Source organism: Pan troglodytes, chromosome 13 (genome assembly GCF_028858775.2).
Source record: "Pan troglodytes isolate AG18354 chromosome 13, NHGRI_mPanTro3-v2.0_pri, whole genome shotgun sequence".
Classification (NCBI taxonomy): domain Eukaryota; kingdom Metazoa; phylum Chordata; class Mammalia; order Primates; family Hominidae; genus Pan; species Pan troglodytes.
In genome coordinates this window covers 75,319,287-75,333,914 of record NC_072411.2, presented here as the reverse complement: position 1 = coordinate 75,333,914, position 14,628 = coordinate 75,319,287, and the positions used below count along the sequence as shown (strand labels likewise).

Here is a 14,628-nt window from a genome sequence, read left to right as displayed (position 1 = left end):
TGCCTCCTGGGCCTCGGTGCCCACTCTGGCTGTGCTTGAGGGGCCCTTCAGCCCACCACTGCACTGTGGGAGCCCCTCTCTGGGCTGGCCAAGGCCGGAGCCGGCTCTCTGAGCTTGCGGGGAGGTGTGGAGGGAGAGGCGTGGGTGGGAACTGGGGCTGCATCCAGCACTTGCGGGCCAGCGTGAGTTCTGGGTGGGCGTGGGCTCAGTGGGCCCCGCACTCGGAGCAGTCGGCCGCGCTGCCGGCCCCGGGCAGTGAGGGGCTTAGCACCCGGGCCAGCAGCTGCGGAGGGTGTGCCAGGTCCCCCAGTAGTGCCAGCTCACCGGGGCTGCGCTGGAATTCTTGTCGGGCCTCAGCTGCCTCTGCATGGGGCAGGGCTCGGGACCTGCAGCCCACCATGCCTGAGCCTCCCTGCTGCCGTGGGCTCCTACGCAGCCCGAGCCTCCCAGACGAACACCGCCCCCTGCTCCACAGCCCCCGGTCCCATCGACTGCCCAAGGGCTGTGGAGTGCGGGTGCACGGTGCGGGACTGGTGGGCAGCTCCACCTGTGGCCCCTGTGCGAGATCCACTAGGTGAAGCCAGCTGGACTCCTGAGTCTAGTAGGGATTTGGAGAACCTTTATGTCTAGCTAAGGGATTGTGGATGCACCAATCAGCACTCTGTATCTAGCTCAAGGTTTGTGGATGCACCAATCAGCACTCTATATCTATCTAATCTGGTGGGGACTTGGACAATCTTTATATCTAGCTAAGGTATTTTAAATACACCAATCAGCACTCTGTGTCTAGCTCAATGTTTGTAAACACACCAATCAGCACCCTGTGTCTAGCTCAAGGTTTGTAAATGCACCAATCAGTGCTCTGTGTCTAGCTAATCTAGGGTGGACTTGGAGAACTTTTGTGTCTAGCTCAGGGACTGTAAAACGCACCAAGCAATACCCTGTCAAAACGGACCAATCAGCTTTCTGTAAAACAGACCAGTCAGCTCTCTGTAAAATGGACCAATCAGCAGGACGTGGGTGGGGCCAGATGAGGGAATAAAAGCAGGCTGCCCTCCCCCAGCCGTCAGTGGCAACTTGGTCGGGTCTGCTTCCACGCTGTGGAGGCTTTGTTTTTTACTCTTTGCAGTAAATCTTGCTGCTGCTCACTCTTTGGGTCCGCACTGCTTTTGTGAGCTGTAACACTCACGGAGAAGGTCTGCAGCTTCATTTCTGAGCCAGCGAGACCACCAGCCCGCCAGGAGGAAGAAACGCCAAACACAGCTGAACATCAGAAGGAACAAACTCCTAACACGCCGCCTTTAAGAACTGTAACACCTCGAGGGTCCGCGGCTTCATTCTTGAAGTCGCAGAGACCAAGAACCCACCAATTCCGGACACAAATGCATCATTGCACTCCAGCCTGGGTGACAGAGTGAAACCCTGTCTCAAAAATAAGTAAGTAAATAAAAATAAAAATAAAATAGTGCCCCCCACCCCTGCCAAAGACCCTAATTTTGTCAGAGAAGCTATTCACTATGGTAAAGGAGCCAGTACTTTTCAGTGGTGGGTCTGACAACCAGCTGAGCTAATGTTGGCTTCTCCTTACCTTCAACCCAGTTCTGACTCTGTTAAAGGTCAAACTCTGCAAGTGCAGAAAGGATTGGGATTATTTTCCTTTCCTTGTCTATTAATGGTAATGTTTTGGTTTCCACATGCTGCAGCAAACTCAGGAATAGCAATTTTAAGAAGAGTGTGTGTGCCAGTTATGATTGGTTTTCTTTGTTGTCTTTGTTCTTAATCATTTCTTTTAAAATTGGAATCAGGTTGGACGCGGTGGTTCACACCTGTAATCCCAGCACTTTGGAAGGCCAAGGTGGGTGGATCATTTGAGGTCAGGAGTTACAGACTAGCCTGGCCAACATGGCAAAACCCCGATTCTACTAAAAATACAAAAATCAGTCAGGCATGGTGGCAGGCCCCTGTAGTCCCAACTACTCGGAAGGCTGAGGGATGAGAATCGCTTGAACCAGGGAGGTGAAGGTTGCAGTGAGCTGAGATCACGCCACTGTACTCCAGCGTGGGCGACAGAGCGAGACTCGGTCTCAAAACCAAACCAAACAAAAAACTAGAATCAATGTTTAGTCAGTCACTCTTTCCAGCATTGATACAACACCAACTTTTTAGGGAGCTCAGAACGAGTGTATCTTTTACCTAGGCTTTATTTAGTAAAATAGCTTGTTAATAAAACTTGAGATATCCATCCCACTATAACAGAGTGATTGGTAGCAGGGCTGGGGGGAATAGCTATCTTTTGAGAAATTCTCTTTTAAGATATGTATTAGGGGAAATGTTCCTGTCTTTATAAAACACAAACTAATGGAGTTCGTGCTAATTTCCCACTCAGGGAAGCCAAGTGCTGTCTTTTTGTAGCAGCAGGACCTAGCACAGTCTGATTACGGCCCTGCAGGTTGAATAGAATGCTCATTTTTATCTTTCTATAGCTATAAATGGAATCAGTCTTGCAAGGATGATGTACACGGGACCACAGTGATCTGGATAAAAGACTAAACTTTGGTTCTTCTGCATTAAAATTTGGACAGCACTCTTAGATTTTTCTAATACCACCAGGGAAATCTTTTCACCTCTGTAGAACAGAGATAACGGTGTTCAACTAAGGTGGTAATGTTGCCTGTTATGGGGGCCAGCCTCTGTGCTCGGCTGTGAAGCGCTATATAAAGAAAAAGGTTTGTTACATTTGATGGTTTTCCTGTTTGCTTGAGAAACCTGTCACGGTAGAAATAATGGATTGAGGGGAGAACAGGAAGGGTGTTTTCTTTCAGGGAACTTGGCTGAGGAAAACAGAACTCATAGCAGAACACTACAAAACACAAAGGTTTCCACTCGCATGTAAACTGTCTTTTACTGAGAACCAAATTGTCACAGTCACAATAGCAAGCAAAATGAACTGTCTTTAAGGACAACAAAAAGCTCTCAAGATAACGACGGACAAGTATCATTAATTCGTGATCCCAATAATAGGCACAATGGCCTAATTCAGGTTGAAAGTGCACACCCTTCAGGAACACCGGCAGCCATTCAGCTTGAAAAGCCGCCTAGCTCGAGAAACTTCAAGACGAAGACATGGGAAAAACAAAATTGCAAAGAAAACAAAAATAAAGACAATCCAGGATTTGCGGAGTCTAATTAAACATCGCACAAGATCATGTTTTTAAAGCACTTGGCACAGAGTTAGCTATATAGTTAAATTTATTATTACTACTGAGAACTGAGGAAAGAAAAAAGGCAGGAAAAAGAAATGAGAAAGTGATGACAGTTAGGTAATCCGGGCAGGCAGGTGTTTAAAGGCTCTGGGAGTGGAGTTGAGAGAATACAGGTCTAAAACTCCAGTTCTGACTCTGTCTCCACCTTGCGTGGTCTTGGGCACTTGAGTTTACTACCACTTAACAGAGGATCTAACATTCTGGGCACTTGGGATGAAGAAGTTACAGTCCCTGTCTTAAGTATTAGTTCACAGGGTTGTTTACCGTGCCTATCTTGATCATCTTACTGGTCACTTTCTGATGTCTTTTTCCTGTTTTTTTCTTCTCTCCCATTTTCAGTAGTAGTAGTAATTGTAACTATGATTTAATTGTAGCTTATTTTAGGCCCTGTGGCTACCATCTAAAACTCAGTAGGGTTGACTTAAATCAGCATTTCTCAAACTTGAGTAATGTATGGCATCCTTTTAAAGGAAAAGAATTATGAGATTCTCCTAGGGTTACTCAATTACTTTGGTTATGATGTTACTTAAAAGAAAACCACCACTCCAAAAAGCAGAAACCTCTTTCCTGAGAGTTGTCATTCAACTATATACATCTCTCACAGACTTACAAACTGAATATAAACAAAATCAAACTTAATAGCATTAATTGGATATGAAATGGGATGTTTTTTAGAGCAAAATTGTTGTTCCCATCATGAATACGGTGTCTTCACCTACTCAATTCTGTCATCGTTTTTCTGTGTTCCAATTACTGGGAAACCAAACTACTACATGCAGTGAGCTTTGGCATAAATGCATTTCATGTGTGTTTAAAATTTCCCCTTGTATTTTTAGCCCACCAAGAGTAATATTAATACTATTTGGCATTAAGAAAAACCCAGACTCACTTAATAATTTGCATGGCAGTGTATAGTTTTGAGGTGGCCACATGGATGCTCCAGAATACATTCATACTAATTTTTTAGATTGTTCTGGAAATACGAACACAAAACTTTAAAACATTTCTTACAGAATGTGTGACCTTTAGAACACGTCTGATCTCAGTTTAAGGAACACTGAACTAAGTGATCCCTAAAATTCTACAAACTGTATTTCTTATTTTATTTTATTTTTTTTCCTTTGAGACAGAGTCTTGCTTTGTTATCCAGGCTGCAGTGCAGAGCATGATCCTGACTGACTGCAATCTCTGCCTCCTGGGTGCAAGCAATTCTCATACCTCAGCCTCCCAAGAAGCTGGTATTTCAGGCACGTGCCACCATGCATGGCTAATTTTGTATTTTTAGTAGAGATGCAGTTTTGCCACGTTGGCCAGGCTGGTCTCGAACTCCTGGCCTCAAGCAATCCACCCGCCTTGGCCTGCCAAAGTGCTGGGATTACAGGTATGAGCTACCGTCCCTGGCCTAATTCTTACTCTTAAAAAGAGTCTTAGCCAGGCATGGTGGCACACGCCTGTAATCCCGGCTACTTGGGAGGCTGAAGCAGGACAATTGCTGAAACCCGGGAGGTGGAGGCTGCAGTGAGTCAAGATTGTGCTGCAGCACTCCAGCCTGGATGACAGAGCAAGACTCCATCTCAAAAAAAAAAAATAATAATAATAATTCTGTTGGCCAGGCACGGTGGCTCATGCCTGTAATCCCAGCACTTTGGGAGGCCAAGGCAGGTGGATTACTTGAGCCCAGGAGTTCAAGACCAGCCTGGGCAACATGGCAAAACCCTGTCTCTACAAAAAAACACAAAAATTAGCCAGGTTTAGTGGTGAGTGCTTGTAGTCCTAACTACTGGGGAGACTGAGGTGGGAAGATAGCTTGAGTTTGGGAGGTTGAGGCTGCAGTGAGCCATTATGGCACCACTGCACTCCAGCCTGGGTGACAGAGTGAGATCCTGTATGGAAAAAAAAAAAAAGTCTGTCCTCAATGATAACTTACACATAGTAGGTACTCAGTTTAATACTGGTTTAAATTGATTACACTTTGGTATATAAAATTATCTGATCCGATCTTTCTTAAAAAGCAGAGATTTTTATCTGCATAATTTTCCTGGTACAGTTCTTATAAGTGCCACATAAAAATAGACATTAAATTCAGCAAATTTGTCGAAATATGCCCTTGTAGCAAACTGTGTAAATTAATCACTAGAGAATAACAATGTGCTGAAAAGGTTATGCCCTTACTCTGTTCTAAGAGAAATTATTGCACCTGCAGGCCCTTGTAGCCTAAATAGCCATGCTTTATATCATTTGCTATTCTCGTACTCTGCTCTTTATGGGCCACAGCTGACAAGACCAGGAATGGACACCTACCCAACATAGGGTCTGCTGAGCAACCCGCAACCTCTGTGGTCTGTTTAAAAAATATGAGCTGGGCCAAATAGACTCTCTTGGCACTTTGAAACAAGAAATATGGAAGGCTTGAAGGTTTTACTGGTTAAAGGTGGGAGCTGCAGCTAAAAGTTCAGGAACTAGCAGCAAGGATGGGAAGCCTGTGGCTGCAAGCTGAAGGAGGGAGAGCAGTGAAGATCAGATGGTGGTGGCATGGAAAGCAGCAGCTCTGTGGGGGTAGTGGAATCACATTAATGGCAGAGCACAAGGGCAAGGATCTGCCGCTAGAGCCACCTTACATTCTGAACCATCTCCAGCTCCAGTCTTTATGGGGTTCTACCCTATTACAGTTCCATTTCTTGGACTGCCTTGGGCAAATAGCTAATTTCTCTATGTCTCAGTTTCCTCAACTGTAAAATGGGGATGATAATAGACTCTACCTCATTGGGTTGGTGTGAAGATTAAATGAGGAAAGGTTTTAGAGCCAGGCTTGGCACATACATAATGAATACTCAATAAATGTTAACTCTAATCATAATCATTCTTTCCATGATATGTTTTATACTACGCTACAGAAAATTCAATTGTGTTTGAACTAGATAGAATGAGACTGTTTCTTACAGAGAAACCTCATTAAAACAAGCAGGTGAAGCTGGGTGTGGCAGCTCATGCCTGTAATTCCAGCACTTTGGGAGGCCAAGGTGGAAGGATCACTTGCATCCAGGAGTTTGAGACCCCAGCCTGGGCAACCTCTCATCTCTACAAAAAATAAAAAAAAAATTAGCCAGGTGTAGTGGTGTGTACCTGTAGTCTCAGCTCCACAGGAGGCTGAGGAAGGGGGATCGCTGGAATCTGGGAGGTCAAGGCTGTAATCAATTCTGATTGCACCACTGCACTCAGCCTGGGTGACAGACTGAAATCCTGTCTCGAAAAACCCAACATAACCAAGCAGATATTGTTGATTTCCTTTTGAGTTTCCTTGGAACTTCATCTGTATTGGTAAAGAAGAATGGGACTTCTGAAAATTGCCGAATGTCTTAGTCAGTTTGAGCTGTTTTAACAAATTACCATAGACTGGGTGTCTTGTCTCAACACAAATTTATTTCTCACAGTTCTGGAGGCTGGGAAGTCAGATCAGGCATGATTGGGTTCTGGTTAGGGCCCTCTTCTGGGTTGCAGGCTGCCATCTTCTTGCTGTATCCTCATGTAGGAGAGGAGAGGAGGGAAGGGGAGAGGAGAGTAAGGGAGAGGAGAGTAAGGGAGAGGAACGAAGCTCTCTCATCTCTCATGACTCTCCTTATGGGATACTAATTCCATCATGAGGGCGCCACCCTCGTAAGCTGATTACTCCAAAAGCCCCTGATATGGTTTGGCTCGGTGTCCCCACCCAAATCTCATCTCGAATTGTTATCCCCACATGTCAGGGGAGGGACTGGGTGAGAGGTGATTGGATCGTGGGGATGGTTTCTCCCATGCTGTTCTCATGATAGTGAGTGAGTTCTCAAGAGAGCTGATGGTTTTAAAGTGTGGCACTTCCTCATTCTTGCTTACATTCCCTCCTGCTGCTTTGTGAAGAAGGTGCCTGCTTCCCCGTTGCCTTCTGCCATGATTTTAAGTTTCCTGAGACTTCCTAGCCATGCTTCCTGTTAAGCCTGCAGAACTCTGAGCCAATTAAACCTCTTTCCTTTATAATTACCCAGTCTCAGGTAGTGCTTTATAGCAGTGTGAGAATGGACCAATACAGGCCCCATCTTCAAATACTGTCACATTGGAGATTAGGGTTTTAACATAGGAATTTGTGGGAGGACAAACATCCAGTTCATAACAACCATCTGGTGTTGGATTAATAGAGCTCTTATTTTTGGTAAACTTATTTTGAGCCTTTGATAAAATAAGATAGTGATTTGCTAAAATGGCTCAAATTTAAGGAAAGGTCATCATTGAGTATGTTATATTAAATGCAGGAGCTAGTGATTGTTAGACATTTTTAAGACAAAAACAAAGAATAATAGAGTAGGCTAAGTCCCGAGAACTTCAGGTTCAGAGCCTCAGGTCCCTCAGGCAAGGATGAAGTGCAAACAGGGGAAGGGGGAGTGGAGAGTGGAGAGGAATGCAGAAGGAACCAAAGAACGGCAAAGGAGTGGGGAACAAATTATTCCTGTTCCACAAAATAAATGCTTTTTCTTTTACCATTTTATGTTTCAATTTCTTTCTTTCCAAGTTTCCAGTTAGGTCAATAGGGAAATAATTCTCCTTACCTCTGAGACTTGTTCCTGAATTAACAATGGAAACCAGAGAGAATGCAAGGCTGATACCTAACACCCAGTGGGTGTCAGCTAATGTTTGCTTGACTGAATTGAGCATTAAAACTTATTTTAAAGACGACTTTGTTAGAAATATTTATTCCATAAAACACATAATCTCTCTATAGCACCATGAAATCCGGAGGAAACCAACACAGGCCTGGTGAAGGAAAGAAGAAATGTAATTGCCTTAATGTCTTGCTTTTAGAAGCATTTACTCATCTACTAATTCATGAAGACTCTTCCCGCTGTTTATGGAGACCCAAGAAAATTCAACTGTACCATAACAAAAGCATTAACTTACAGCTGATGGACCTCATGAACACTATTTTTACTGGAGATTAAACATTTCACAAGGCATAAGCTTCAATGAGAACAGAGAAGAGCCAGAGCTGGGTAGCCTTGAGCTCTGCCTTTGCCCATAGCTGGCTGAGTGATGGGGCAGGTGCTTCAGAACCCCACAGGCTTTGGTTTCTTTATCTGCAAAATGAGCACATTGAACTTCTGTAAATGGTCTTCAAGATGCCTTCCTGCTCTAACACTCAGTTGAACTATGCTCAGGTCCAGATTTTAGGTTGGGAAAACGTGAAACAAGCAGAAACAGCAAAGCTTAGAAAAGAAGACACCAAATTACAATGGGGAGGCCAGAGATTTAACTGGTGCCTGTGGTTGCAAGCCTATGAGATGACAGCCCCTGCCCTCAATAATTCTCACTTCCTGGTGTTTGTACCCTTGTGCAGTCCTCCCACATTGAGGTCCACGTGGGGAGGAGCTGATGCCTCCTAAGAACACCAGCACACTCTTGAGAGGACCATCTTGGAAGCAGATTCTCCAGCCCCAGTCAAGCCTTCAGATGAATGTGGCTCCAGTCAGTGTCTTGATTGACACTTAATTAGAAACCCAACCCAGAACCAGCCAGCTAAGCCACTCCTGAATTCCTGACCCACAAGAACTGTGAGATAGTAAATGCTTGTTCTTATTTTAAACCACTAAGTTCTGGGGTGATTTGTTACATAGTATTACATAGCTATTATGCTGTCTGTAAGAAAAATATAGTTGTTCTTGTTGAGTGTTTATATAACATGCATTGATTTTTTTTCACCTTCTTTTTATTTATTTATTTATTTATTTATTTTGTGATGGAGTTTTGCTCTTGTTGCCCAGGCTGAAGTGCAATGGTGCGATCTCGGCTCACTGCCACCTCTGCCTCCCTGGTTCAAGTGTTTTTCCTGCCTCAGCCTCCAGAGTAGTGGGGATTACAGGCACCCACCACCATGACTGACTAATTTTTGTATTTTTAGTAGAGACAGGGTTTTACCATGTTGGCCAGGCTGGTCTCAAACTTCTGATCTCAGGTGATCCACCTGCCTCAGCGTCCCAAAGTGCTGGGATTACAAGTGTGAGCCACCGCCCCGGCCTCACCTTCCTTCTTTAATTTAGTCATTCATCCGAAAATTTATTGAAAACTTACTCTGAGCCAAGTGATAGAAATTCAGTAATAAAGTTTCCTACCTTCAAGAAGCTTATAATCTGGGAAGCTGGGGGTTGAGTGGGTGGTAGTCAACTATAAATGCCTATAACAGATGCCCCTTGTATTCTTGCTTTAACATCGCATTTTCTGTTTCTGCCAGTGTTTTGAGTACATAAGCTTTGGCTGTGACTTCAGTGGTTGAAGAGAATGCTCATCAGTTACTGCTACATTATTGTTTTTACTTTTAATAAGAGTGATCAATACCATCAGCTCCCCCTTTAAATGCTAATGAATGCTTTAACACAGCAGATGCAGACATACAGTACACTGCAGATTAAAATTAGGCACAAAATTAAATTGCTTACACATAGCAAAGGAGCCAGTTTGGACATCTTGATAATCAGCCACTACCAGCTGACAAATCTTGAATTGTCCCCGCACCAACACAAAGCATCCTCCAGTCTCAGCCAGAAGAGGCATCATCTGGCAACTAATGAGGGTGCTGGTGTCTTTGGGTAAGAGAAAGGAAAGGAAAACTGCCAGGTCAGACTTTCAGTAAAGCTTTGTGTACTTTTAGAAGCAGTCACAGCAGGACTGTAGAGGGCACTAGGATCAGAAACAATTCATATTCATTAAAAAGAACTTTGGGCCTCTGAAAAGGAAAGCCAAATAGTGAGATTGTATGAATGTCCAAAAGGACATTCACACGACTGTGTGTGAATTTCACACATATCTATGTGCGAATTTCACACTAATCGGGAAATTAAATTGACATAATGACATTCATTCCATGAAATGCTTTCTTGACAAAAACATCTCTCAATATTTATATAATTCAGATCAAAATATTTTATCTATAAGTAGAGTCACACACGACTATTTGTGAACATACATAATATTTCTATTCTTTTTTATTCCTATGACAGGTGTTTATTGAGAACTTGCATTTATAGTGCTATGCTAGGTGTCAAAATTCAAAATGGAAAATGAGCACAGTTCACTATGATACAAGGGGCTTCTTAGGAAAAATAGACTGGCCCTTCCCTTGGGGTCTTTGGCTACCCAGAATCTGCTCTCAGTAATACACTCCAAATCTTAATCAATGTCTCAGAGTTGTACTTAGGGGCCAACTCACGTTAGCAAAGCTCACAGGAGAGTGATGTATAAAATTAGAATGGTAATTATTTCAACATTAGACCTAACTCCTAGCTGGATTGGAGACTTCTGTTAAGGTCACTTAATGAACAAGAAATTAGAACAAGAATTTAGATGATTTGATGTGTGTTAGCCTGATTAATAAGTTAATTAATCCATTCAGCAAATAGAGTATCAACTATGTATTGGAGAAAGATTATCAACTATGTATTGGAGATACACAGGGGATCAAGATAGGCACAATCCTGCTTTCATGAAGCCGATAGTCCAGTGAGGCATATAGAGGAGCAAATCTTGGGAGATTTATTACAATAGAGGGGGATAAATATGATTGAGTAACCAAAAGTTGCTATGTGAGTCACAAGGGCGGGCCTAACTCAGACACGGGGATCTGGAAAGGTTTCCCGGAGATGGTAATGTCTCAGCAGAGAGCTGAAAGGTGACTTAAGCAGACAATACAGGGGCAGCTGGATCGGGGGTAGGGGGAGAGAAGGAGTACAAAGTTTTGAAGACAAAGGAGGGTTTGGCAGCTAATTCAGTGTGGCTGCTGTGTGATGTGTGGTTGCTTCACTGTGGGGATGATGCAAAAGAGGTTCAGAGGAGCGGGGTTATAGCACCATCTCGACACCAGGTACATATTTCTCAGGCTGAATGGATTCTCACATCACTTTGGGAGGGATTATGCTGGACAATATTATCTAGTTTACAGGGCCACTACCTGAGATTGGGCAGGTCGTGCCCTGCATGAAAGTCTTGCTTGCCCAGTATGGCTAACCTTTTCCTTTGTGGATTGCGTTCTTCTAGGCTTCCATTGACGACCAGCTTTGGCTGTTCCAACTCACCACAGCCTCTGAAAGACCCATGCTCTCTTTGGATTGCTTGGTACCTGCAGCACGTTTCCATGCCTGGGAGGTATTGTAACCATTTCATCAATTAATTCTCAGAGCTTAGTCTTATTTCCCTTATTGTCAAGTTCTTGGGCAGCACTGCACTGTACTCACAGAGCACCTGCAAGGGAGTGGGTTTGTCAGGGTGAAGTAACGCTGCAAGAGAGTGTGTGATAAAGGGCCTTGGAGAGGAGCAGAATGGAGAAGTGGCTGGAGCTGTTGGGGAGGTCTCCAGGGAGGCAGGACTTCAGCAGGACCCTGAAAGCTGAGTAAGTTTCATCAGGGTGGTGGTAGGCAAGGAGTTTCTCTGGTAGATTTGAGTAATGGGACATTGGTTATAGAAACTGAATCTTGATTTTAGTGTTGAATGAACTATGAGGTTATAAATCTTCTTCATTCTGTAACTCTGTTGGTTCGGTCATGCATTATTTGGTCAGCTGGTACACTAAAGCCTTGACAGTTTTGACCCTCCATTTGGCACTTTTTCCACTTTAGCAATCTCATAAGCCAGTTCCAATAACAGCAAATAGTAAGAAGCTGAGTCCAGGTCTTTCGCTCTAATTTCCCCAGGGCACCCCAGCTTCACTGTAGTTTCTCAGATCCAATGATGGCAAGAGAGCTGATACACCTCCTAAGTGCAGTCTCTATAATTTAAAATTTCAGGGAGGTTACATCCTGAACAAGGTGGCACAGCTACATCATGACATCTTAAAATTGAGTAGTTTCTGAGAACCAGAGTTGTAGAAGCATAGCACATCTGTACCAACTTGTTGAAGTGAAAGGATAAATTGTAGAGAAGGTACTTAAAAAGCTTATCAAATATAAAATATTTTGGTACAACTGAATTGGAAAAGTTGCAGTTAAGTCAGAATGCCTTGAGGTGTATCCAGGATGTTTTGACCCTGCCATTTTGAACTATTGGAGATTCTGACCCTACTGTTTTGATCCTGGAGACATTTTGACTTTACTTATACATAAAACATTTTGATCGGAATTATATAAATATTGAGAAATGTTTTTGTCAAGAAAGCATTTCATGGAATGAATGTCATGTCAATTTAATTTCCTGATTGGTTTCCTATCCAACATAATGCTGTTTCCCATTTGTGTATTATTTTTTTGAGACAAGTTCCCACTCTGTCACCCAGGCTGGAGTGCAGTGGCATGATCTTGGCTCACTACAGCCTTAGCCTCCTGGGCTTAAGAGCTCCTCCCATCTCAGCCTTCCCAGTAGCTGGGACTGCAGACATGTGCCAGCACACCTCGAAAATTTTTGTATATTTTGTAGACACAGGGTCTTATTATGTTGCTCATGTTTCAAACTCCTGGGCTTATGGGATCCTCCTGCCTCAGCCTCCCAACGTGCTGGGATAACAGGTGTGAGCCACTGCACCTGGCCAAATTTTTTATTGTACTGATTTTTTCCCATGGAATCAATTATTTTCAATTTTAATTTTACAATGAAGATTTGCATATCAATTTTTTGTTGTTATTCATACTGCACATTACCAATTATAGCTTCTGCCACTGTGAGTTTTCGTTTATAGTTACTGTTTCTTACCTAATTTTCCCAGGTCAGATTTTACTGTTCTGAATTTTACTGTAAATAGTTTTAAATATTATACTTTTTATTTTTATGAGCTATATTCATTATAAATTGGCTGAAAACAATTGCTAATTGTATTTCTTTCAGAAGTAGTCCTTGATTAAAAAAAAAATCTCCAGTTCTCCTAGACAGATTTGGGATTATCCAGTTATTCAGCCTAGGTCCATGGTATTGCTAATGTGGTGACTGTGCAAGGAGCTAAACATCCTGCTTTGTCTGGGCCTTGCCTGGACTAAAGACTGCCTCGATGGTAGCAACCAGTGTAGACTTGGCACTTCCAAACTAGCTCTGAAGCCTATTTAGGGAAAATCTCCACATTTAGAGGTTCCCTGTCCAAGATATACTCTTTCGATTTGTTTCTACTATAATTTTTTTCTCCTAATCCTAGAATAATATCCCTTTCCTTTTTATTTTCTTCTTCTTTTTTTTTGTTCTTAACCACCTCACTCCTTGCAACTAATAGTTTCTCATTGTTGGCTACTAATTTATTTTTATGGGGAAAAAAAAGTCCTGTTAATCCCTGCTTTGCTCTTGACTTACATTGATCTTTCAACCTGGCAAGTGACTTTTGGTGAATAAGCATTATTAGGAAAAGAAAAAAATAGAGAGAACATCCAACTTATTATTTCTTTACAGTCAAGAAGCAGACTGCAGATGTTCTTACTCTGATTTTGACTGGGAGCATTGATGCTGACAAGTATTTTTCCATGAGATATTACAAAGTGGTCAGTTTTGTGGGCTGGTGGAATAACCTCTTTGCAGTCACTGACTGCACTAAATAGGGCTGAGATCATTGAGTTATTTTATTACCAGCTTGGATTCCCTACCCCATAACCGAAGAAAGCAAGATGGAAGAAAGTGGCATGAAACTAGCAACGATCTGCATAGTGCCTTTTAAACTAGACTCTTCAGCAATTCCCCAGAATGCAAATTTTGTTTCACAATTAAGGCCATACTTTGTGTTCCTTTCAGAGTGACTCGGTCAAGACTGTTCATCTATTTATCCAAAAATTCTGATCACAGAAAATATTTTATTGCTTATTTAGAAACAGCATGATATTAAGATAGCATATTTTGCATTAGTCTACTTTAAATTTAAATGAAGGACAAAAAGCAAAAATAATTGAAAACAGGCTGTGCTTGATAGCTTCATGAGAAAGAATCATGGTGGAGCTGAAAACCTTAGAAGTTGGTTACACATGATGGAAAAGAGGCCCTCACTAACTGATTACACCATTCCCATTGCTTTTGCTTGTAAATACATTTGGCACCCAATAAAACTTTATAAAATCAAGTTGTTGAATCAATGTTTAGGTGATGACAACTTCCCTTGTAAATGTCATTTCCTATAATTTTGACTTTAGTATTGATTGATTGATTGATTGAGACAGGGTCTTGGTCTGTTGCCCAGACTGCAGTGTAGTCACGTCTCACTACAGCCTTGACCTGCCAGGCTCAAGTGATCTTCCTGCCTCAGTCTCCTGAGTGGCTGGGACTACAAGCAAATGCCACCATGCTCAACTAATTTTTGTATTTTTTTGTAGAGATGGTGTCTCCCTATCTGACCCAGATAGGCTGGTGACCCAGGCTGGTCTTGAACTCCTGGGCTCAAGCAATCCTCCTG

At 42.7% G+C, this 14,628-nt stretch overlaps 1 long non-coding RNA gene across 1 annotated transcript in view; it reads left to right on the top strand.

Annotated features, from left to right (window-relative positions):
- The first annotated feature begins 1,065 nt into the window (after positions 1-1,065).
- LOC129143420 (uncharacterized) overlaps positions 1,066-14,628 on the top strand; it is an 84,768-nt gene continuing 71,205 nt past the window's right edge. Inside the window, exons 1-2 of the long non-coding RNA XR_008546843.2 lie at positions 1,066-1,437; positions 11,316-11,423. This is a non-coding gene — a long non-coding RNA (uncharacterized LOC129143420). The remainder of the gene's footprint in view (positions 1,438-11,315; positions 11,424-14,628) is intronic.